This window comes from Lampris incognitus, chromosome 7, assembly GCF_029633865.1.
Source record: "Lampris incognitus isolate fLamInc1 chromosome 7, fLamInc1.hap2, whole genome shotgun sequence".
Lineage (NCBI taxonomy): Eukaryota > Metazoa > Chordata > Actinopteri > Lampriformes > Lampridae > Lampris > Lampris incognitus.
This window is the reverse complement of record NC_079217.1, coordinates 60,529,701-60,556,586: the sequence shown is the minus strand read 5'-3', so window position 1 is coordinate 60,556,586 and position 26,886 is coordinate 60,529,701. Positions and strand designations below refer to the sequence as shown.

General features: G+C 45.5%; 1 pseudogene; it reads right to left on the bottom strand.

The window, feature by feature from the left end:
• Positions 1–3,244: 3,244 nt before the first annotated feature.
• LOC130115301 (uncharacterized protein K02A2.6-like) lies at positions 3,245–22,221 on the bottom strand (annotated as a pseudogene).
• Between the last annotated feature and the right edge of the window lie 4,665 nt (positions 22,222–26,886).

The following is a 26,886-nucleotide window of genomic DNA, read 5'->3' as shown; positions in this document are numbered from 1 at the left end:
TGCTCCCAGATCTATGGCAGTGTAGCAGATGAATCTCTGTTCTGTAACACACTGATACACTGCAGGATTCTCAGCTCCGTCAGTGTACGGCGATCCCTCACAAGAGCTGGATTTACTAAGATAGCGTGTGGAAAACGGCTGCCATTTTGAGCCAAGAGACTGGTTTTAAATATTTTTGTCTAATGGAGATGTTGTTGGAGGAAGTGATCAGTGCACTTCCTGATTTCTTCAGAGAGGCATTGGGAGCAGGACGTGGAGAGGATCAGTCAGTTATGCGGTCTGTTTTTCAATCTTTATGGATCCATGCTGCAGTGGAAGAGCAGGAGGAAGAAAACGGGCCCCATCTGTCTTTTAAAACACCAGATCTACAGGACTTCTCAAGAACATCAAGGCAGGCCTTGTATGCAGTCACTGTAAAGATTCTCAACAGAACATAACTAGCCAGTGTACAGGAGGCGAGGTGGTTGAGTGTATTGACACCAGGTTCATCTCCCAAAGGCAGATGGAATTACCTGTACAAAACCCCCATAAAGAAACACACTGCAGCTCTGCAGTGGAGGTGGTACATGGAGATGTGACTATGAACAGGCATGTGGCACATATACGTGGATCCCTGAGCAAGGAGTCACTGTTTTTTTCTGTAATGATGAAGAAACTCTACAGCACTTATGGCTCAGCTGTCTCAGATTGAGCTCTGTGCTGCAGTGGTGGCTCAGAGGTTTAAGTCAAAGTCAAAGTGCCTTTATTGTCCCTTACAGGAAAATTACTTTGCAGCCAGTATGATAAAACTCTCATACAAAAACGAATCATGTAAACACCAAGGCAGAATTGACAACAGGACATAGCGGGCAAGGAGGACCGAAGGCGTTCAAATATACAGGCCAAGGAAACAAGCGACGTGCAGACAACAGATGAATACCATCTACCAAATTAAACTCCACAACCTGTACTGAATGGCAGATCGGTTTCTGTCTCAATGAATTTACCAAGCACTGCTCTGCCGACCAGATTATAGATTATAGATTATTGACAACTGCAAACTGTTCTCTTCTCTCACATCTTTTCTCTCTCTCTCTGAATGATGCCTTCTCCTTTATATTTTTCTGTATGTGAATGGTGTCATGTGAGTCTCCGGTAACACTTTCTATGAAGCTTGCACCTATAAGGCCCAGAAGCATCTATAATGCCCTATAAGCATCTATTGCATCTATAACGCCCATACTTTCCTATAATGTGTATTACAATGACTAACAGCTAGGGCTGATGACTGTGAAATAGCACTGGTCTCATTATGCATCTCTACAAAACTTCAGCAAAACAAGTTGGCTATGGTGCATTATGACATTTGACAGATAAACAGGCTAATGATGACATATTTATAATGCATAAATCCATTTTAAATTGATATAGTGTATCATAAAGGTGGTTATGAGGTGTTGTGGGGGCGTATACATGGTTATAATGAATCTTACAATGACTTATATATACACTTATAGGGCATTATAGATGCTTATAGAGCATTATAGATGCAAGCTTCATAGAAAGTGTTACCGACTCTCCTTTGTGTGCGTGTGCAGTCTGTCCTCCTGTCAGGTCTCCATGGTGATGGTGGTCGCATGGCTCAGGTCCTGGGCTGTTCCGGTGGCACCTGGGCACTGCTTGGCATCCTCCTCATCCTATTCTTCATATCATCTCATAATTCCATTATAATTCTGTTATCCTCTTTCAACGCTGTATTCTGTAAATTGTGTTTATCCCTCCTCTGTTGCTCTTCCTAATGTTTCCTCATATTTTTCTCCCTGTTAAAGGCTTTTTTTTTAGGAAGCTGTTCCTTATCCGATGTGAGGGTCTAAGGACAGGATGTGTTGCTGTAAAGTTCACTGAGGAAATTTTGTAATTTGTGATACTGGGCTATACAAATACAATTGACTTGGCCGACTGTCATGTAAATCAATTGAGTTTCGCTACTTTTCTGCTATAAAATAGTTTTAAAATGAAATTTGTAGGATTCGACTTAGAGATGAGAGAGACATTGGTTGTAAACGAACTCTTTACTTAGAACTTAGCAAAGTTAGGATACTCAGCCATCAGGCTACATCTGCGTTCCCTCCAGTTCGGCTCATACTTAACATTACTTCCTAGTCTCGCTTCGCGAGAGCCCCCCATCAAAGACTAACCAGAGAGCATGCGCATTAACATAAGTCCCAATACATTACACCCTTTTCCCCCAGTCAACAAAATCTGCCAAGTGGCGTGGAGGGTGCCGGTCTCTTGCCGGACGCTGTAGAGGGGTAGTGGGCACAGGAATGGACACAGGACCTCAACAGACCTGCTGGTCTCTGGTCGTGGCATTTCAGATGAGGTAGACTCGAGCGGCCCATCTTCAGGTGACTGCTCACCAGGAACAATGGATTCTCCAGCGACCACATCCATGCGTGCAGTCGCTCTACCATGCAGCTGATCCACGTGGCATCGATGCATTTGCCCATCAGGAGTCTACACTCTATATGAAACTGGGCCAGTAGGATCGTCTATCACACCAGGGACCCACTTGTGTCCCAGAGTGTAGCTCCTCATGTACACAGTGTCCTGTGGCCTAAAACATCTGTTTGGGCCTTGCAGCTTTTCTGCACTCACCTCCTGCTTGAGGTGCATCTCATTTTCATAGTCAGGATGAAGGCGATCAAAGGCCATGCAGACTCCGGTTCATGAGAAGCTCGGCAGGGCTCTTTCCTGTTGCTGAATTGGGAGTCACATGCTGTGACAGCAGAAACCTAGCCAGGCGTGTCTGCCAGTCACCGATAGTGATCCTAGACAGGGCCTCCTTGGTTGTCTGGACCATACGTTCTGCTTAGCCATTTGAACAAGGATGGTAAGGGGCTGTAGTCACTGCTCTGATGCCATTCCGTCTGGCAAACTCTTTGAATTCTTCCGATGTGAAGGCCGTACCATTGTCAGAAACAATGACATCTGGCAACCCGTGAGTTGCAAAGAGGAGCCTCAGTGTGCTGATCACTGCAGAGGAGGACATTGAACTCACCGTGGCAACCTCTAACCACTTAGAGTGTGAGTCCACAATTATGAGAAATGTCTTCCCCTGGAATGGACCAGCAAAGTCAATGTGTAGCCGGGACCATTTCTTAGTTGTCCACTCCCAAGGGTGCAGCTGTGCTGTTGGTGGTGCATGACGAGTTCTCTGGCCGGTTTCACAGGATTTTACTGTCTGTTCTATTGCTAAATCCATACCTGGCCACCAGGCATAACTCCTCCCCAGGCCCTTCATATGCACAATGCCTGGGTGTGCATCATGCAGCATGGCTAGTACCTCCTCCCTCGCCAGGTTGGGAATAACTACACGACTCCCCCATAATAGGCAGTCCTTGTGTGTGGACAGTTCATGGCGCCGGGTGAAAAACAGCTTGAAACGGCTGTCAGGTGTATCCACTGGCCAGCCATGCAGGACCCAGCGCAGCACCCGGGACAGAACTGGATCCTTCCGAGTAAGGGTGGCGATGTGTTCTGCATTCAGTGGGGCTTCAGGCGCCATTTCCAGTAAGAGCACCTCCATGGGTGGAGGGGTATCATGCATACCAGCAGGCAGTGGTAAGCGACTGAGGGCATCAGCATTTGCTAGCTGTTTGCCAGGGCGGTAGCACAATTCGTAATCGTAGGCCCCAAGAAGAACACTCCAGCGTAGCATGTGTGGGGACAGGACATGTGGCATGGGCTTAGAGTGGTGTAGCAGGCCCAAAAGAGGTTTGTGGTCAGTAAAAACCACAAAGTGGCGACCAGCAAGGTACTGATGAAATTCTTTGACTGAAAAAATGACCGCCAATGCCTGCTTATCTATTTGGGCATAATTTCTTTCAGTGGAGGATAATGTCCTCGAGGCAAAGACGATGGGAGCCTCCCGGCCATCGGACTCCATATGGAAGAGCAGCGCCCCCAAGCCATAAGGCGAAGCGTCACAAACAACGGCTAATGGCTTGTCCCAATACATTACAAAATTGTTTGTGTCAGACACCTGTACAACATTTGCTATTATGAGACAATTGCTTTTACTTTTGAAATTACAAAACTGTTATGGACCAAATCATGTGTGGTAATCCAACGAATTTCTGAATTTGAATTTATTCTACAGTCTGAAGAATCATTGTGGTGGACGAAGAGGAACAGATTAGCCTGTGAAAAAATTGAAATGCTTCATTTTGCAAAGAACTTGCCAACAATGGTGAAAGAGAAGCCCTAAATGGCCATTTCCAATGAAAGCCATAATAGGTCCTTGTTTTTTATACTATTGTCACTTTGTTCAATGTTCAAATGATACTAATATAATTCAGCAGAAAAACAACTGCTCTATAGCAGGTTTACATTTCACTCATTGTGTTTGACGTTATGTAACATTTAATCTATCTAAATTTTATTTATTTCAAGGCTATGGACCATTAATTTTTTTTATCTGAAATGTATAATTTAACTTAAAATAGAAAAGGCTGCTGTAGCATCTTTGTTTTATTTGTTGTGATAAATTAACAGCCAGTTGTTAACTCTGATTTCAAAATGCTGCAAATCTTTTCAGGTCACTTGGGCCTGTTTAAGTAAAAAACCAAAAATCTTAGTCGTGTTCTCTTTGTTGCCTGTTGCCGTCCAGACCCACGGCGCCCCTCTGCTGCGCGCATTTCATGAAGTGGAAGCGTTTTGGTCAGATTACTCCGATCAACTTTGAAATGTATAAATTAATACATCAAAGAATAACGAGCGCGCGATTAGCAGAAGCGCGTGCTACTAAACGTCCCAGCTAAGCGTCCCTCTCAGGTCGTCCATGAGTGAGGGGCCACAATGTGCAACGCATTGCTCACAACGTGGAGGGGGGGGGGGACTTGGAACTGCAGATTAAAGTTAAGGCTTGCAAGCGACCTGTTTCATCAATAGAGAAAATAAAGCAAAATAAAACGCTCCAAAATCCCAGATGTTAACAGTATGTCAGCTGATAAATTGTGGACAGAAGAATGCACCAACAGTGTTTACAAACGTGCGCGTTCACAATAAAAAAATGGCGCATTAAAAATGTGCACGATAACCTAAAAGTTGATCAGTCATAGAGTTGGATTTGCAATTGTGAGATCCCCAGAAGTTGTTTTTAGTGTTTTTGTCATCATTTTGCATGCCTTTCTGACCCACCGATCTCGATCCGTCACCCAGAGCTTAACACAGCCCCGGTGTGAATTGAGGGAAAGATATTGATGCTGGATTGCAGTCGGTTTTTGTGCGTTTCTTGCTGGTTGTGGAGTTGGGTACTTGGAGAGACGGCTCAGCTACAGGGTGGCATGAGAAAGGACCTGCGCTCCAGAAAGTGCCCACAGGTTCTAAAATATGAAGTTGTGGCAGGATGAGGAAAAAACACAGGAGACGAAGGCGAGTTTGTTGTTTATTCCTCAGCTCCAAAACCAAAACTACAGCAGGAACAACCCTGCACCAGCAAGCCCGGGAACGTAAACCACGCCCCCAGCTCACAGCCCTGCTGGGTGAGAGGCATAGCCCCTAGTGTCCGCCACAAAGTACATTTTAAGGCTTGTATAGTGAACACATTTAATATTTCTGTACCAGTAATTGTACTGAAATACTTGTAATTCATTCTGCGGTGTGTTTGCCATTTTAAAAACAAACAACAAACCGACCGTTGTAGAATGTGTAAGAAAAATCTGTCAATCATGCTGCGTTCCATTTCCGGCGCCGGGCCTCGGAACGCTATAAAAGGCCGCGCAGCGGCGGCGGAGTCAGTTGGTGATTCGCGGTGGACAGAACAGGTCAGACTCCCGAGTCGCAGACAGAGAAGTGCGAAAGGAAAGATGAAGCAGGACGACGTTCACCACCAAGGACGTGAAAACGCAAGAGCTGGTCTGAACCAGGAGTCCGGTCAGCAGGTAAAAACAGGCCAAGCCATTTTAAGCTAATTAACTTGTTTATTTTACATATTTAATTTGATTACCTGCCTTTTTCCATTTTCACTCGTATAAGTGTAAATTATATAAGGGTTTATGTTTCACGTAACGACTGCATGTCTGAACATTTTGGACTGTATGTTTATAACGTTAAAACAACACGAAAAAACGGGCCAAGCCAGACAGATGCCAAGTAGTACCGGCTGCAGCCCGCCGGCACGCGGATCTGGACGTCCTGTCTGTCCAGCCCCGCCCACATTCATGACGACACCGCGCTTCGCTCCCAAGCCCACATCGATTACCCACCGCGCTTTTGGTTTAGCATTTTACCCCACAGGTCCTGCCCCCAAACCAGCCAGCTGTTACTAATATCTGCACAACAGCAGCAGTTATTGAGCATGTTGGCTCGGTGGAAAGCCTGGTTTATACTCCGTCACACGACGGCGACGCTGCCGCTCGTTTAAAATAACCGATCTAGCGTTACATGCTAACAACGCGACGCCACGTGGCTAACCAACCTACACATCCTAACGTTCATACTAAGAAGACACGTCACTGCAACCAAACGCGTTTGATTCCTAATAAGATCTGAGCGAGCGTTCAGATTACTGTAGCGCGGCCATTTAACACTCACCGCCATAACGCGAGTTTCTTCTTCCCGCCTCCTTTTTAACCCGGAACCGGAAAAGGGAAAAGGTCAGGTGAATCCTAAAATGATGAATTTGGATAAATTACGAAAATAAATTCCGTAGCGAACAAAGGCTTATGATATTAACACGTTTTGTTCATCAAGATAATCCCCAAAAATCAACCCCCCCTTTTTAACGGATGTTGAGCCACACAGGCAATTAATGGAAGTTTGAAGCACACAGTAGCTTCATAATTAACAGTCGTGGTATTAACGGCCATGATTTGTGTCGGGACTCACCTCTTCAGACTTCATCTGTGATTTATGGGATTTATGATGTTTGTTTTAATTTCCCTTTTGTATCTGGCCAAGTGGGAGAGTACTGTTAGTGACGTCGCCTTGTGGTGCAGTACACCTGTGTCAAATCCCGCACCGGACAAAAAAATAACCGGTTACATTATTATTATTATTATTGTAGATCAAAACGTGAAACTCTCAGGCTTATGTTAAACAGTAATTATTTTCTGCATAAATCGCTGTCACTGTCAATCTATTGTGGGCGGGCGGGGCTGGACCTGTGGGCGGGGCTGAACGGCCAATTCTGCCTTCCCGCAGACTGCAGGCATTACCTTCTCAACAAATGAGGGGGGGAATGAGACAGTTCTCGTAGTGATACTTACAGACTTCGTGTTTGCCACTGATGTGGTGAGCCGATCTAATCACGGACATTCACTGATATTTTCCATCTGTTGTGTAGCAAACAACAAAACAAACAAACAACAAAAAGAGAGTGGCTGCCGTCCGCCAGGCAGTGGTGGAGTTAAATGCCGCTCTTTTTGCTACAAACGCCATGGAGCAAGACATGGAATCAGTCATCCTGGACAAAGATGTGCTCCTGCTGAGAGACACCACCCCGAGGGAGCAGGAGTTACAAACTGCTACCATGATGAAACTGAAGGCTCTTGAGGAGCAGCTGGAACTCCTCATTGACGAGCTTTCCCGAGGGGAGCAACACAAAGAAAAGATGGCGGCTGCACTCCTCCAGGCAGAGGAGGAGTTAAGTGCCGCTCTTTCTGCCAAGAAGGCCATGGAGCAAGGAAAAGAGTCAATCCTCCTGGACATAGACGAGCTCCTGCAGCAGGTGGAGGCTGTGCAAAGAGATGCCACCCTGATGGCGGCCGCCCTTGATAAGGCAGAGGTCGAGTTAAATGCTGCTCTTTCTGCCAAGGTGGCCATGGAGGAAGATATGGAGTCCATCATCTTGGACAACGAGGTGCGTCTGGAGGCCCTGCGGAGACACGCCACCCTGAAGGAGCAGGAGTTAAATGCCGCTCTTTCCGCCAAGGAAGCCATGGAACAAGAAAAGGAGGCACTCCTGCAGCAGGTGGAGGCCATACAGAGAGATGCTGCTTTGCAGAGAGACACTGCCCTGAAGGAGCAGGAGTTACACACTGCTGCCATGGTGAAAATGAAGGCTCTGGAGGAGCAGTTAGAACTCTTCACTGCCGAGCTTTCCCAAGGGGAGCAACACAAAGAAAAGATGGCGGCTGCACCCCTCCAGGCAGAGGAGGAGTTAAGTGCCGCTCTTTCTGCCAAGAAGGCCATGGAGCAAGGAAAAGAGTCAATCCTCCTGGACAAAGGCGAGCTCCTGCAGCAGGTGGAGGCTGTGCAAAGAGATGCCACCCTGCAGAAAGACACGGCCCTGAAGGTGGAACCTTTACTTCAAATTGCTGCCATGGAGCTTGGTCGTAGGATGGAGAGGCTGGAACGCCATGCTGACGAGGTTTTTCAGACCAACAAAAAGATGGCGGCCGCCCTTGTCAAGGCAGAGGAGGAGTTAAATGCTGCTCTTTCTGCCAAGGAGGCCATGGAGGAAGATATGGAGTCCATCATCTTGGACAGAGACGTGCTCCTGCAGCAGGTGGCAGCCGTACAGAGAGACACCGCCTTGCAGAGAGAAACTGCCCTGAAAGAGCAGGAGTTACAAACTGCTGCCATGGCGAAAATTAAGGCTCTGGAGGAACAGGTGGAACTCCTCACTGACGAGCTTTCCCCACGCGAGGAAAGCAAAGGAAATTTGGTGGCTGCCCTCCTCTGGGCAGAGGAGGAGTTAAATGCCACTCCTTCTGCCAAGGAGGCCATGATACGAGAACGGGAGTCCTTCCTTCTGGGCAGAGACATGCTCCTGCAGCAGGTGGAGGCCCTGCAGAGAGACACCGCCCTCGAGGAGCAGGAGGAAAAAGTCCTCCTGGCCAAGAAAAAAAAGGAGGACAGCTCCATGGATAGCAGGACAGAATACAGAGACAGGTATGTTCACTGTATTCTAGTGGTAGGTGGAAGAAACGGTGTACATTATACACAAGTATACAACATTGCCATGTGTCTCAGTGAAATGGATCAAATAAGTTTGCTGTAATGTCAGACAATCAGTGTACAGCAGTAGCACAAATTATAGTGTATTGACAGTAGAATGACAACAGTTTTGTGTTTTACAGAGCTTCATCGAAAACCTGTCAGGGAAAGGACTCCTCCAAGCAGAAAGAGGAGGCAGCCAAAGAAAAAACATCCTCTCCTGATCAGAATGCACAGGAGGCCAAGGTAGAAACACCCTCCCCTGATGAAGTTGAAGAGGCCAGGGCAGGAACATCCTCCCCCAACGAAGATGAAGAGGCTGAGGTAGGAAGAGAGCATAAAGTTAAGCGCAAGAAGGGCCGTCTCCAGCGCTTCTTTGAGAGGCTGAGGAGGATTGTTCGCCGCTGATCTTCCTCCACTGTTGAAAATGGTACCAGAGCATCTGGGCCCAGACCAACAGGCTTAAGGACAGCTTTCACCCACAAGCCTCAAGATCCGTGTCCGAAATCACTCACTACTCACTTGTAGTGTTGTCCGACTGTATGGCGAGAATCGCTATACTCTACATAGTGGACTCAAAGTATCCCACAACGCATCGTGAAAAGTAGTATACAACTGATGGTCACTAACCAAGCACTATATATAGATTTTCCCAGACAACAAGTCACACCGGAGTATAAGTCCTACTCAGCAAAAAACGCATTGTTGCGAGGAAAAAAACCCAAGTTGCTTCGGTGTATAAGTCACATTTCTATGGTGCTACTCTCTCAGGAGTTTATCCTCCTCAAATCAAAGGCCACAGATATCAGGATACGGAACCTCCTCACAATGCACAGAGGGTTCCACTCGAAGTCCAGCAGCCTGAGACTGTATGATAAATGAAAAGATGGGGGGCCGAGGGGTTAGTGAGTGTCAGGACCACTGTTTACCCTCTTTCAATGTTGTATTCTGTAAATTGTATGAACACAACATCCATTGCACGTTGTCCGTCTTGGGAGAGAGATCCCTCCTCTGTTGCTCTCCCTGAGGTTTCTTCCTATTTGTTCTCCCTGTTAAAGGGGTTTTTTAGGGAGTTGTTCCTTATCCGATGTGAGGGTCTAAGGACAGGGTGTTGTGTTGCTGTAAAGCCCACTGACACAAATTTGTGATATTGGGCTATACAAATAATGAATACATCAGGAAGAGCACCCCTCAGTATGAACTGCTGAGTGTTATTTATATAAATAAATAAATAAATATATAAATATATCCAGAGTCAAGTGCATTCTTTATGAGACAGTACAAGCCTGTTTCATGCCATAAGCAATCATCAGCTGTCAATTAGCTGATCACTGCCTGCCCTTCCAACTGTGCTGTCACCGAAATCAGGAGCATGACGTGGGGCAACATATACTGTGTTGTTTCTTTGTTGAATCACATTAGCAGCTGTTGAGTGTGCGACGCATGAAACAAGCTTGTACTGCTTTGTATTAAAAGTTTTTTCCCCTACATCTATATTGATATTCCGCTCATTTATTGAGCACTTACGTATATATAAAGATAGATGTAGGGGGAAAAACTTTCATTCGTAGTAGTACAAGCTGCTAAGGTGGTTAAACAACAAAGAAGATAGGAGATACCACAAATAAATGCCATGCTACCCCGCGCCATGCCCCTAGTTACAGTGCACAGCAACCAATGAGAGGAGAGGAAACATTTCAAAAATAACTACAGAATCCTTACAACCAATGGGGGGAGAGACTGGGGCTTGTTTTGAAAAAGCATGGACTTAAAGGGCCGGGGCACTGTTGAAAAAGCATACATTCAAAATATAACAAAATACCATCCAGTGGGGTACTTTACGTATATCATATAGTGGAGTGGGGCTGGAGCACAGTTGAAAGAGCAGACGTTTGAAATATAAAATATAACATCTATAAAGGTCGTCACATGTATATCATCTAATGGGGGGGGGTAATAAAGACAATGGCTTGTTTATAATGGCAAAGCAGATATTTTTTTGTGTCTACAGCTGGTGACCAGTTCATTTCTACTGTTCAAGGTAGACCTTACAGGCTTGCAAATAATAAAGTACTTCTCTGCCAAGCATTGAACAATAAATTGTTCTTTATTTCTTTTTTATATACTATAAAAAATGGTTAGACATCACTCTGGAACTGCAGGGAGGTGTAATGGCTTAATACGAGAAAAGGCGGGAGTCCACATAACACAAAATATGGACCGTCTAAGTGTATGTCTAATTTTTTCCAGCTTTATGCAATTTAAAACAGCTTTAATCCAGAGAGCATGGTAAGGGGGTGCCAGAGATTTCCATCCAAGCAAGCTCAATTGTCTCACCAACAGGGTGACAAAGGCAACTATGTCCATTTTGGACAGTCGTAATGTGGGTGAGGCAACCCCAAATAGGGCGATGAGTGGGTCTGGTTCAACTTGTGCCACTTATTTCAGAGAGTGTGTTAAATACGTCTTCCCAAAAACCAACAAGAGGTGGGCAACCCCAAAACATAGGAACATGATTTGCAGGAGATTGGTTACACTTAACACAGTTAGGGCTAACATCTTTGTACATTTTGGATAATCTTGCTTTGGTCCAGTGAGGCCTGTGAATGAGTTTGCATTAGATGACGCTGTGTCGGGCACAGATAGAGGAGGTGTGTACCCTTCTGAGTGCCTCTACCCATAATTGGTCAGATATTTCCTCACCCAGTTCTACCTCCCATGAAGATTTCATATTGTTTAATGAGGTGGCCTGTAGAGAACAAATTTGTCTATAGGCTAATGTCAGGGTACTTTTTAGAGTAGGAAGGGGGGTAAGAAAAGTGTCAAAACTGTGTGTCGCCAGCAAGAGCGGGGAATCGAGGATATTTGCTGCAGATATAACTCTGGATCTGTAAGTACCTAAAATAATGATGTCTGGGAAGCCCGAATTTGGTTGAGAGTTGCTCAAATGTAGGAAATGTATTATTAATATACTAGAGATCTCTGAACCTTTTAATACCAAAACTAGACCACATTGAGAAGGGACTGTCCACCATAGATGGGGGGGAAAGCCGGATTTGAAGCCACCGGGGCATCAAAAGAAGTTGTCTGAAACCCAAAATGGCGTCTAAATTGGTTCCAGATCCTCAATGTTGTTTTGACACATACATTTTTAGTGAAGAAGTGATGAGGGCCTGTAATGGAAGAGTGAGCGAGGGAAGACAATGACGCCGGTGCACATGAGGCGTCCTCCATCTCTAGCCAAACTGGGGGTGTGGATATTTCTTTGCTCTGCAACCAGAACTGAATAATCCTGAGATTAGCAGCCCAGTAGTAGGACCTGGATTCTGTTATCCTCTTTCAATGTTTTATTGTGTAAATTATGTAAACACAAAATCCATTGCACATTGTCCGTGTTGGGAGAGAGATCCCTTCTCTGTTGCTCTCCCCGAGGTTTCTTCCTATTTATTCTCCATGTTTAAGGGGTTTTTTTTTAGGGAGTTGTTCCTTATCTAATGAGAGGGTCTAAGGACAGGATGTTGTGTTGCTGTTAAGCCCACTGAGGCAATTTATTAATTTGCGATATTGGGCTATACAAATAAAATTGACTTGCTTTACTTGACCTGAAATCTGGTAGTGCAAGGCCTCCGTCTGACTTGGGCCTCTGCAAGAGCTGTTTTCGCATTCTATGAGACTTTCCATCCCATATAAAAGGTAAAATTAGGCCATCAATCTTTTCGAAAAACTTATTGGGAGGATAAATCAGTAGGCATTGAAAGTAGTATAGGAATTTAGGAAGGGTGTTCATTTTAATAGAATTAATTCTTGCAACTAAAGAGAGGTGCAGCAATGACTAGTGTTCCAAATCGTCCTTAGTTCAGGTTAAAAGGGGGACAAAGTTGGTCTGAAAGAGGTTTTCAAGTCTGTTTGTGACATGTACACCGAGATAGGTGAAAGTATTATAAACCATTGTAAATTTACAGTTATGTAGAGAGAAACCTTTGGCGGCCACATTAAGTGGCATCAATTCACTTTTACTAAAATTCAGTTTATACCCTGATAAGTGACCGAAGGATGTTAAAGTGGCAAGGGCTGCGGGGACAGAAACAGAAAGGTCGGATATGTATAACAATAAATCATCTGCATATAGAGACAGTTTGTGTTCATGCCCGTGTCTAATTAGACCTTTTAATGAGAGGATTGGAGAGAAGTTTTATTGCCAGGGGTTCTATGGCGAGGGCAAATTGCAAGATTGACCTGAGTGTAACCGATGAGCAAATTAAATGTGTTGAAGAGCTAACCCGGGAACAGGCAAAATCTTAGCTTTGGCAGGACATATCTCCTCATCAACATTAGAATCTTGCTGTAGGACAAATATCAAGTGCCCTTCTCAAAGCCTAATCAAGAAAATTTGCTACCCTCATATAGTTTCACTACTGAGGCAATACGATGGGGATGCACCCATGAACAAGTGGCACTATAAAGATATAATGGCTGCAAAACATACAATATTTCAAGTAAAGGATTGTGGCTTTGTGATTTCAAAGGATCCACCGTTCATGGGTGTCTCCCCAGATGGAACCACGTATTGTTTTTTGTTGTGGGATTGGTTCATTTGAAATAAAGTGCCCTTTTTGCATACATGACTCAAGCATTGAAGCTGGCCTAAAAAAGAAAAACTTTGCCTTGTTGAGTGTATTGGTGGTATGCAATCATCAAGCTATCATGCATATTATTATTGCCAGGTACAGATCAATCTGTATAAAGAAGCCATCTTTGGAGATTTTGTCTTGTGGACAGAGAAAGATGTATTTATTGAAAGAATCCTGCCTGATAAAGAGATGTGGAAAACGACTGTTGCTGAAGCATCTTCATTTTTTAAGAACTGCCTACTACCAGAACTTGTAGCTATACGTACTTTACAAGGAAAGGTTGAAACCTAATTTATGCTGTAAGAACTATGCTATTGCAGGTATTTGATAAGGCACAAGCAACCAAAGCAATTTGATCAATTGTTGTTGCACCATTAACATCTTTTGTATTTACATGGTCTGTTGGAAGGGTAGACTGCAGAATTCTGTATTTTCTACATACCAGTCCAGCCACTCTCTCAATGTGAATCCTTACAGAGGCAATTTTTCTTGTACTCTCCACATCATGTGCAGCAAGTTGTTTCTTCCCTCTGGGATTTTAACTTCTCCATAATAAAGGGCAACACTTTCTTCAATATTAAATCTCCTATCTGCAAGAATGACATCACCTGGGAGTAGATTATCCAGCAGTGCACAATTTTCAGTGAAGAATTTATCACTGGCTCTTCCGCCCCATGCCTTAGAGATGAATGTTATAACTCCTTGTGCAGAAATTCCAATCAAAAATGTTACGGTATTGTGATGCTTATATGTTGAAAATGTTTGTACCCTTGCAAGTCAACTCAAAGGTTTCTCCACAAAAACATCAAAGCAGTCCATCACTACTGTCACTTTGGTCCCTCAATGCTGTCGAAATGGAAGTGGTGTTGTTTTCCATATTTCTTCTCTTTCTGGCCATCTATAATCAAAAATGAAAACCTAACAAAGGCAATGTCTAGCATCCGTAGGAATATTCTTGATATGGTAGACTTGGATAAATCCAGTCTGTATGCTATATCTTCGAGAGACAGATTAAGCCTCAGTCACAGTAAAAGGACCATCAACTGCTGAAATTTTGTCAATAAAGAACTCTATGCTAAAGGTATATATGGCTCAAAAAAACTAAATACTGAAGACAGGGTGAGAAAATTTGGAAGCCCTGTGTATACTGCAACTTTTTTTGTCATCTTCCTTCAATCATTCTTCAGTAAAGGATAACTTATCAAGCTTTGCTACCGCATTTTCATACCTTCTCTCCAAGTCATAAATCTCCTCACAGGTCATATCAGTTTGACAAGAAACATCCTTGGTTACCAATGTGTCTTCGATATATCCGTCCTTATCGTTCGGTAACTTGAAAGGGGTCTGATTGCCTTCATCTTGGTTTGCCTGATGTTGCTTCCGCTTCTGACCTCTAACGATTCTTTTCAGTGATGAATCTGCAGGAGGCCTGAATTTGTTGTGTCCCAAGTTTAAAGTAGGTGCCCAGTCTATGTTCGTCTTGTGGAAAAGAGCAGCTGGTTTCCCGGAGACGAAGTGATCTGAACAAACCCTGGTGTTGGTTTGCTTCTCGTGGTTAAATCTGATCTGCTAATCTGAGCCAACCAGACAGACGTCTCTCTTCTGAAATTAATTTTGCATCTTCACCGTGATGTGTGATAACTTTTGGTAATCTGAACAAAGATTTCTTGTCACTTCCAATTCTGTTTGAACACCCAACGACTGCAAAAAAAGTTTACCATGATTGATGAACTCCTTTTGATCGGGTAGGCTTATGGCCTAAAACGATAGGAACTAACTCGAAGAATTTTTCCTACTCCTGTCAGAGCCAGGTACTTAAAGTTTAAAAAAACCTGTTCCCTAGATAATAAAAGGCAGCAGGCAATCATTTTACGAAGTAAGAATTAACTTTTAACTTATAAACGTACTTTCGAGCAAAAACAAGCAGCGAGAACACACGTTGCATAGAATATCAAACAGTTGCTACATGTATCCATAGCTCGGTTGTGATCCAACATGGCGGGAACCAGAAAGTCACGTGACCAATGGGAATAATGAATTGAGCATAAAGTGTCCTTGTATGCAGATGATTTGTTACTTTATGTATCAGATCCAAAAACAGCCATTCCATATTTCTTAGACACTCTCAAAACATTTGGCACTTTCTCTGGATATAAGCTCAGTATAGGAAAAAGGGATTTACCCCCCCACACCCCACCAATCAGCTGGCAGGGGATATTACACGATCTGATTTGCCATTCACTCTTTCCCCAACAACCTTTAAATATTTAGGAATCAACATTTCCCAAAATATATCACTATTATTTGACAACAATTTTTCTGTGCCAACAACACAAGTTAGAAGATCTTCAAAGGTGGAACAGCTTGCAGATCACACTGGCAGAGAGAGTACAATGTATAAACAAGAATATTGTCCCTCAATATCTGTACCTATTTCAATGTTTGCCTCTTTTCCTCCATAGGTCATTTTTTTCATAGCATTAACAGTATGTTTTCCTCATTTATATGGGGCAATAAATCTCCAAGGCTTCAAAAAGCCTTATTACAGAGGGGTAGATTGGAGGGAGGTTTAGGATAACCCAATTTGCAATTTTACTAATGGGCAGCCAACATGCAAAAATGTCACATTGTCTGTCCTGAAACCAAGTGGTGGAATCACATTCATGTTACTCCTCCTGCTTAAACGCTTTGGTATGCTATGCTAACAGACTTAAACCCAAACAATACACGGATACGCCGATAGTCATATCCACTTTGAAAATCTGGCAACAAATCAAACAACACTGTGGCTAGAACATGCCCCCCCCTTAACACCCCAATATGTAATAATGAACTGTTCAAACCCGCTAAGATTGATGCCAGATTTTCTTTTTAGGACAGACAAGGTACAATAGGTGATTTCTATAGTGAAGGCACATTTTCCAGCTTTGCTCAGTTGTGTAATACCTTCAACCTACAGCAATCTGACCACTTCAGGTACTTCCAAATTTGGCATTTCCTCAAATCAAGCACACCTTCTTTTCCAGATGCCCCACCCTCATCGGGAATTGATAACCATTTAATGGTGACAAAAATGACAAGACAGCATATGTCGTTTTTATATAACTTCCTAGCTCCAGATACACCTCCAGTTTTGCTGAACATTAAAACAGAATGGGAAACAGAACTTGACATTATCATGCCTGACGATCGGTGGGCTTAGGCACTGAAAGAAATAAAATCTTGTTCATCTTGTGCAAAATGTCAACTCATACAACTCAAAATAGTTCACCGGGCACACTGTAATAAATCTTAACTTGCGAGGATATACCTGAATATAGCTAACACCTGTGACAGATGTTATCAGGCTCCTTGTAATCTCACTCACATGTCCCGGTCATGGCCGAGACTGGGGGAGTATTGGAAATCTTACTTTCAAGTCATTTCAGTAATATTAGAGCAAGCAATAGAACCATCCCTACTGACTGCTATATTTGGTATACCTGACCCTGGCAAAAATATGTCAGTGATGCAAGCCAATATAATCTCATTCACCTCTGTAATAGCCCATCGGCGAACACTTTTACTATGGAAGAAACTGTTACCCCCACCTACCACTTCTTGGCTGTGTGATACCATGTCTGTTTTGGAGTTGGAAAAGATCAAATTCTCCATACCAGGTTCGACAGATAAATTGGCAGCCTCTGACCTCTTCTGTTAAGAGTCTGACCTCCCTTTCCCCAGAATGACTACCCAGATGAGACGATTAATACAATGGAACAGCTAAATCCTACAGTTTGGTAGCACACTGAAAATCTTCAAACTCCCAACAACTTATTATGCACCGTAATGGCCCATACATATACGCAGTACACTTTGCTCTCATTTATGCTTGTATGTGTCTTTATATACATTTTTTCTCGTTCTCTTTGTTTTACACTAACGTACCTCATTTACTATTATCGTTATTGTTATTCTTAACAGTAATATATTTTTGTTATTATTGTCATATTTCCTTGACCTAAGATAAGGAGCTCAAAAGACTAAGTGGTGGTGGTGGGAGGGGGGGGGGGTAGAGGAAGCCATTAACAATTTATGTTAATGCATTGCTTTATATTTTCCTAAAAAGTTTTTTTTCCTAAAATGCTAATAAAATATGTTCATAAAAAAAGAAGGTGGCCAGGGCCTGATTGACCATTGCAGTCGTATCACAGCTTTTCACCTTCAAAGTGTGCAGTGACTATTATATATCATAAACAACAGTTTTGGGGGTAACCAGGTAGCATCGCAGTCTATTCCTTTGCCTACCAACACGGAGATCGCCGGTTCGAATCCCCGTGTCACCTTTGGCTTGTTCGGGAGTCCCTGCAGATACAATTGGCTGCATCTGTAGGTGGGAAGCCAGATGTGGGTATGTGTTCTGGTCACTGCACTAGTGCCTCCTCTGGTCGGTCGGGGTGCCTGTTTGGGGGGGGGGCTGGGGGGAATAGCGTGATCCTCCCATGTACTACATACCCCTGGCGAAACTCCTCACTATCAGGTGAAAAGAAGCGGCTGGCGACTCCACATGTATCGGAGGAGGCATGTGGTAGTCTGCAGCCCTCCCCTGATCGGCAGAGGGGGTGGAGCAGTGACCACGATGGCTCAGAGGAGTGGGGTAATTGGCTGGATACAATTGAGGGGAAAAAAACCTGCTTTGAAGTGAAACTGCATCTGTTTTGCTTTGTAGGATTGTGAACCTGAATTATGACAAGCACTTGCACCTTCTGGAACTAGCTGGCATGGAGTTCACTACGACACCTTTCTATCAGGCTGTCCTCCGAGCTTGGGGAACAGTCTAAAACAAGAAGAGATATTGCTCCCAGATCTATGGCAGTGTACCAGATGAATCTCTGTTCTGTAACGCACTGATACACTACAGGATTCTCAGCTCCGTCAGTGTACGGTGATCCCTCACAAGAGCTGGATTTACTAAGATAGCGTGTGGAAAACGGCTGCCATTTTGAGCCAAGAGACTGGTTTTAAATATTTTTGTCTAATGGAGATGCTGTTGGAGGAAGTGATCGGTGCACTTCCTGATTTCTTCAGAGAGGCATTTGGAGCAGGGTGTGGAGAGGATCAGTCAGTTATGCGGTCTGTTTTTCAATCTTTATGGATCCATGCTGCAGTGGAAGAGCAGGAGGAAGAAAACGGGCCCCTTCTGTCTTTTAAAACACCAGATCTACAGGACTTCTCAAGAACATCAAGGCAGGCCTTGTATGCAGGCACTGTAAAGATTCTCAACAGAACATAACTAGCCGGTGTACAGGAGGCGAGGTGGTTGAGTGTATTGACACCAGGTTCATCTCCCAAAGGCAGATGGAATTACCTGTACAAAACCCCCATAAAGAAACACACTGCAGCTCTGCAGTGGAGGTGGTACATGGGGATGTGACTATGAACAGGCATGTGGCACATATACGTAGATCCCTGAGCAAGGAGTCACTGTTTTTTCTGTAATGATGAAGAAACTCTACAAAACTCTCATACAAAAACGAATCATGTAAACACCAAGGCAGAATTGACAACAGGACATAGTGGGCAAGGAGAACCGAAGGCGTTCAAATATACAGGCCAAGGAAACAAGCGACGTGCAGACAACAGATGAATACCATCTACCAAATTAAGCTCCACAACCTGTACTGAATGGCAGATCGGTTTCGGTCTCAATGAATTTACCAAGCACTGCTCTGCCGACCAGATTATAGAGTATAGATTATTGAAATCCATACCTGGCCACCAGGCATAACTCCTCCCCAGGCCCTTCATATGCACAATGCCTGGGTGTGCATCATGCAGCATGGCTAGTACCTCCTCCCTCGCCAGGTTGGGAATAACTACACGACTCCCCCATAATAGGCAGTCCTTGTGTGTGGACAGTTCATGGCGCCGGGTGAAAAACGGCTTGAAACGGCTGTCAGGTGTATCCACTGGCCAGCCATGCAGGACCCAGCGCAGCACCCGGGACAGAACTGGATCCTTCCGAGTAAGGGCGGCAATGTGTTTTGCATTCAGTGGGGCTTCAGGCGCCATTTCCAGTAAGAGCACCTCCATGGGTGGAGGGGTATCATGCATACCAGCGGGCAGTGGTAAGCGACTGAGGGCATCAGCATTTGCTAGCTGTTTGCTAGGGCAGTAGCACAATTCGTAATCGTAGGCCCCAAGAAGAACACTCCAGCGTAGCATGCGTGGGGACAGGACAGGTGGCATGGGCTTAGAGTGGTGTAGCAGGCCCAAAAGAGGTTTGTGGTCAGTAAAAACCACAAAGCGGCGACCAGCAAGGTACTGATGAAATTCTTTGACTCAAAAAATGACCGCCAATGCCTCCTTATCTATTTGGGCATAATTTCTTTCAGTGGAGGATAGTGTCTTCGAGGCAAAGACGATGGGAGCCTCCCGGCCATCGGACTCCATATGGAAGAGCAGCGCCCCCCCAAGCCATAAGGCGAAGCGTCACAAACAACGGCTAATGGCTTTGTTTCGTCACATGCCATCAGCCTGAAGCAGTTGTTTTGCAGCAGTGTAAGCTTTTTCATGTGCGTCAGTCCACTGCCAGGGTGCAGACTGATCCAGGAGAAGGTGCAGCGGTTCTAAGATGGTAGCCTTGTTTGGCAAAAAACAGCTGTAAAAATTGAGTAGGCCTAGGAATGACTGAAGCTCCATTTTGTTCCAGGGTGAAGGCGCCTTCTGAATAGCCTCAACTTTCTCCATAGTCGGCCGCACGCCATCCTTGTCCACACGAAAACCTAAAAATTCAACTTGGTCAGCAGCAAACACTCTTCTCCTTCTGTAGCCGCAATCCTGCTTCTGCGAATCATTCCAGCACTGCACGAAGACGGTCACTGTGCTGGTCAACAGTCTTTCCCGCTATTAAGACATCATCCAGGTGCGGTTGCACGCCTGGTATAGCGGCGAGGAGTGTATCCATGAAACGCTGAAATATGGACTCAGCTGTCGATACTCCAAACTGCAGGCGGCGGGCCCGAAACAGCCCGCGATGGGTGTTTATAGTGAGAAGCTCTGCAGCCTCGTTGTTCAGCACCAGCTGCTGGTAAGCTTGTTTGAGGTCCAATTTACTGAAAAGCACCCCCCCTGCCAGTCTGGAAAACAGTTCAGCCATCGTAGGAATGGGGTATACATCAGGTTTCACAACTGTATTCACAGTGCAGCGATAGTCACCGCAAATTCTTAAGCTGCCATCCTTTTTAACTACTGGTACGATGGGTGTGGCCCACCTTGAGTGTCTCACGGGTTCAAAAATACCCCGAGCTACTAGCTTGTCAAGCTCCTCATCTAGCTTTGGCCGAAGGGCAAAGGGCACCGAACGTGCTTTAAAAAACTTGGGTGATGCTGTCGTATCAATATCAATAGCAATTGGAGGGGTTCGTGAAGCCCTGAGGTCCTGGAAGACTTCTGCATATTCCGTTAAGATGGACCCCACGGATTGTAAGCATACTTGGCGCACCCCCATTACAGAAATGCCCAGTGCCTCAAACCAGTCCCTGCCCAGTAGACTTGCCCCCTGACCTCGAACAATAATCAGTGGTAAGGTCTTGTGATTGCCTTGATACTGCACATCCACAAAAGTCTTCCCATTAACTTGTAGTTCTGCTTGTGACCATTGTCTAAGCACACTACTGTCCTTGTGCAGTAAAGGCGGCTGGTCAGGCCACAAGGTGTTGTAACGGCCCTCACTGATCAAGGAGCATGCGGCTCCAGAGTCCACCTCCATTACATGTGTTTTGTTATTCAGGATCACAGTGGCTTGATATGGCTTTTTTATGTGAGCATACAGCTGCCTGCCCATGGTGTAAATGTCATATTCCTCTTCTCGTTGCCTAACAGTGTGTGTGTGTTGTTCAGATTGAGGAACTGTGTCAGAAGAATCTGCTGATGCGACATCCCTGCTCTTTTTAAAACAAACACGAGAAATGTGCCCCCTTTTTTTGCAATAGTGGCATACAGCAGAGGTAAATTTGCAATGTTGTTGGTTGTGTGTGCCTCCACAACGAAAACATGGCTTTGCACCACCTTCTGCTACTGTTTGTTTCACTTTCAAAACGGTTTGACTTTGTGCAGTCTGATGAACTTCTGCTGACTGTGGTGGTCCCAGCTGGTTTGGTTGTAGTATTCGCGCATTTAACGCGGCTGTTTCCGCTGCAAGGGCTTTCTCCTCTGCTGCTTTGAATGTGAGTTCCTTTTCAGCCAGCAGGCGGCGCTGCAGCGCTTCATCTAGCACCCCACAGACAATTCTGTCACGCAGCATGGCTTCCAGTTGGTCACCAACAGCGCAATGCACTGAGAGTTTACGGAGTTCAGCAATGTAGCTGGAGATTCCTTGGCCTTGCTTTTGTTTGCAATTGTGAAACTGAAAACGCTGAACAATTTGTGAAGGAGGAGGACTGTAGTGGCGCTTAAAGGCCGATACTAAGTTTTCATAGGTGACGGCCGTAGGAAGGACGGGAGCGACCACCGAACGTAGTGTAGAATACGTTGCAGCACCACAGTCGCCAAGCAAAATAGAGCGTTTCTTCTCCTCCCCATCTACTCCATTTGCCAGGAAAACACATTCCAGTCTCTCAATATACTCCTCAATGGCATTGCCGCTGGAGCCTTCATCAAACTCTTCTATGCGACCCAGCGTGGTCATGGTGAAGTCGTTAGGCACCTCACAGATTCCTCAAAGCTGTAGTAGAATATCGGAGGTTGCTGATTGCCATCAATAAACTGTTCGGAACTTGCACCAGCAAGCCCGGGAACGTAAACCACGCCCCCAGCTCACAGCCCTGCTGGGTGAGAGGCATAGCCCCTAGTGTCCGCCACAAAGTACATTTTAAGGCTTGTATAGTGAACACATTTAATATTTCTGTACCAGTAATTTTACTGAAATAATTGTAATTCATTCTGCGGTGTGTTTGCCATTTTAAAAACAAACAACAAACCGACCGCTGTAGAATGTGTAAGAAAGAATCTGTCAATCATGTTGCGTTCCATTTCCGGCGCCGTGCCTCGGAATGCTATAAAAGGCCGCGCAGCGGCGGCGGAGTCAGTTGGTGATTCGCGGTGGACAGAACAGGTCAGACTCCCGAGTCGCAGACAGAGAAGTGCGAAAGGAAAGATGAAGCAGGACGACGTTCACCACCAAGGAGGTGAAAACGCAAGAGCTGGTCTGAACCAGGAGTCCGGTCAGCAGGTAAAAACAGGCCAAGCCATTTTAAGCTAATTAACTTGTTTATTTTACATATTTAATTTGATTACCTGCCTTTTTCCATTTTCACTCGTATAAGTGTAAATTATATAAGGGTGTATATTTCACGTAACGACTGCATGTCTGAACATTTTGGACTGTATGTTTATAACGTTAAAAACAAAACGAAAAAACGGGCCAAGCCAGGCATATGCCAAGTAGTACCGGCTGCAGCCCGCCGGCACGCGGATCTGGACGTCCTGTCTGTCCAGCCCCGCCCACATTCATGACGACACCGCGCTTCGCTCCCAAGCCCACATCGATTACCCACCGCGCTTTTGGTTTAGCATTTTACCCCACAGGTCCTGCCCCCAAACCAGCCAGCTGTTACTAATATCTGCACAACAGCAGCAGTTATTGAGCATGTTGGCTCGGTGGAAAGCCTGGTTTATACTCCGTCACACGACGGCGACGCTGCCGCTCGTTTAAAATAACCGATCTAGCGTTACATGCTAACAACTCGACGCCACGTGGCTAACCAACCTACACATCCTAACGTTCATATTAAGAAGACACGTCACTGCAACCAAACGCGTTTGATTCCTGATAAGATCTGAACGAGCGTTCAGATTACTGTAGCGCGGCCATTTAACACTCACCGCCATAACGCGAGTTTCTTCTTCCGGCCTCCTTTTTAACCCGGAACCGGAAAAGGAAAAAGGTCAGGTGAATCCTAAAATTATGGATTGGGATAAAATACGAAAATAAATTCCGTAGCGAACAAAGGCTTATGATATTAACACATTTTGATCATCAAGATAATCCCCAAAAATCAACCCCCCCTTTTTAACGGATGTTGAGCCACACAGGCAATTAATTGAAGTTTGAAGCACACAGTAGCTTCATAATTAACAGTGGTGGTATTAACGGCCATGATTTGTGTCGGGACTCACCTCTTCAGACTTCATCTGTGATTTATGGGATTTATGATGTTTGTTTTAATTTCCCTTTTGTATCTGGCCAAGTGGGAGAGTACTGTTAGTGATGTCGCCTTGTGGTGCAGTACACCTGTGTGAATCCCGCACCGGGCAAGAAAATAACCGGTTACATTGGTGGCAGCGGTGGGATCCGGAAGTGTGCAGATCCTCAGAAGTCTCTTCGGAGCGCGGGAATAACAAAGCGCGAGGGCACGCTTCCGGGGAGGGTGACGACTGTAAACTACTAATAAGACACGTTAGTCCCTGATTAACGGGTCTGGCCCTTTAGTTGAGCGGTTAGTGATGTCGCCTTGTGGTGCAGTACACCCCGTTTAGAATCCCGCACCGGGTAAGAAAATAACCGGTTACATTATTATTATTGTAGAACAAAAGGTGAAACTCTCAGGCTTATGTTGAACAGTAATTATTTTCTGCATAAATCGCTGTCACTGTCAATCTATTGTGGGCGGGCGGGGCTGGACCTGTGGGCGGGGCTGAACGGCCAACTCTGCCTTCCCGCAGGCTGCAGGCATTACCTTCTCAACAAATGAGGGGGGGGAATGAGACAGTTCTTGTAGTGATGCTTACAGACTTCGTGTTTGCCACTGATGTGTTGAGCAGATCTAATCACGGACATTCACTGATATTTTCCATCTGTTGTGCAGCAAACAACAAAACAAACAAACAACAAAAAGAGAGTGGCTGCCGTCCGCCAGGCAGTGGTGGAGTTAAATGCCGCTCTTTTTGCTACGAACGCCATGGAGCAAGACATGGAATCAGTCATCCTGGACAAAGATGTGCTCCTGCTGAGAGACACCACCCCGAGGGAGCAGGAGTTACAAACTGCTACCATGATGAAACTGAAGGTTCTTGAGGAGCAGGTGGAACTCCTCATTGACGAGCTTTCCCGAGGGGAGCAACACAAAGGAAAGATGGCGGCTGCACTCCTCCAGGCAGAGGAGGAGTTAAGTGCCGCTCTTTCTGCCAAGAAGGCCATGGAGCAAGGAAAAGAGTCAATCCTCCTGGACATAGACGAGCTCCTGCAGCAGGTGGAGGCTGTGCAAAGAGATACCACCCTGATGGCGGCCGCCCTTGTCAAGGCAGAGGTCGAGTTAAATGCTGCTCTTTCTGCCAAGGAGGCCATGGAGGAAGATATGGAGTCCATCATTTTGGACAACGAGGTGCGTCTGGAGGCCCTGCGGAGACACGGCACCCTGAAGGAGCAGGAGTTAAATGCCGCTCTTTCCGCCAAGGAAGCCATGGAACAAGAAAAGGAGGCACTCCTGCAGCAGGTGGAGGCCATACAGAGAGATGCTGCTTTGCAGAGAGACACTGCCCTGAAGGAGCAGGAGTTACACACTGCTGCCATGGTGAAAATGAAGGCTCTGGAGGAGCAGTTAGAACTCTTCACTGCTGAGCTTTCCCAAGGGGAGCAACACAAAGAAAAGATGGCGGCTGCACCCCTCCAGGCAGAGGAGGAGTTAAGTGCCGCTCTTTCTGCCAAGAAGGCCATGGAGCAAGGAAAAGAGTCAATCCTCCTGGACAAAGGCGAGCTCCTGCAGCAGGTGGAGGCTGTGCAAAGAGATGCCACCCTGCAGAAAGACACGGCCCTGAAGGTGGAACCTTTACTTCAAATTGCTGCCATGGAGCTTGGTCGTAGGATGGAGAGGCTGGAACGCCATGCTGACGAGGTTTTTCAGACCAACAAAAAGATGGCGGCCGCCCTTGTCAAGGCAGAGGAGGAGTTAAATGCTGCTCTTTCTGCCAAGGAGGCCATGGAGGAAGATATGGAGTCCATCATCTTGGACAGAGACGTGCTCCTGCAGCAGGTGGCAGCCGTACAGAGAGACACCGCCTTGCAGAGAGAAACTGCCCTGAAAGAGCAGGAGTTACAAACTGCTGCCATGGCGAAAATTAAGGCTCTGGAGGAACAGGTGGAACTCCTCACTGACGAGCTTTCCCCACGCGAGGAAAGCAAAGGAAATTTGGTGGCTGCCCTCCTCTGGGCAGAGGAGGAGTTAAATGCCACTCCTTCTGCCAAGGAGGCCATGATACGAGAACGGGAGTCCTTCCTTCTGGGCAGAGACATGCTCCTGCAGCAGGTGGAGGCCCTGCAGAGAGACACCGCCCTCGAGGAGCAGGAGGAAAAAGTCCTCCTGGCCAAGAAAAAAAAGGAGGACAGCTCCATGGATAGCAGGACAGAATACAGAGACAGGTATGTATGTTCACTGTGTTCTAGTGGTAGGTGGAAGAAACGGTGTACATTATACACAAGTATACAACATTGCCATGTGTGTCAGTGAAATGGATCAAATAAGTTTGCTGTAATGTCAGACAATCAGTGTACAGCAGTAGCACAAATTATAGTGTATTGACAGTAGAATGACAACAGTTTTGTGTTTTACAGAGCTTCATCTAAAACCTGTCAGGGAAAGGACTCCTCCAAGCAGAAAGAGGAGGCAGCCAAAGAAAAAACATCCTCTCCTGATCAGAATGCACAGGAGGCCAAGGTAGAAACACCCTCCCCTGATGAAGTTGAAGAGGCCAGGGCAGGAACATTCTCCCCCAACGAAGATGAAGAGGCTGAGGTAGGAAGAGAGCATAAAGTTAAGCGCAAGAAGGGCCGTCTCCAGCGCTTCTTTGAGAGGCTGAGGAGGATTGTTCGCCGCTGATGTTCCTCCACTGTTGAAAATGGTACCAGAGCATCTGGGCCAGACCAACAGGCTTAAGGACAGCTTTCACCCACAAGCCTCAAGATCCGTGTCCGAAATCACTCACTACTCACTTGTAGTGTTGTCCGACTGTATGGCGAGAATCGCTATACTCTACATAGTGGACTCAAAGTATCCCACAACGCATCGTGAAAAGTAGTATACAACTGATGGTCACTAACCAAGCACTATATATAGTTTTTCCCAGACTACAAGTCACACCGGAGTATAAGTCCTACTCAGCAAAAAACGTATTGTTGCGAGGAAAAAAACACAAGTTGCTTCGGTGTATAAGTCACATTTCTATGGTGCTACTCTCTCAGGAGTTTATCCTCCTCAAATCAAAGGCCACAGATATCAGGATACGGAACCTCCTCACTATGCACAGAGGGTTCCACTCGAAGTCCAGCAGCCTGAGACTGTATGATAAATGAACAGAT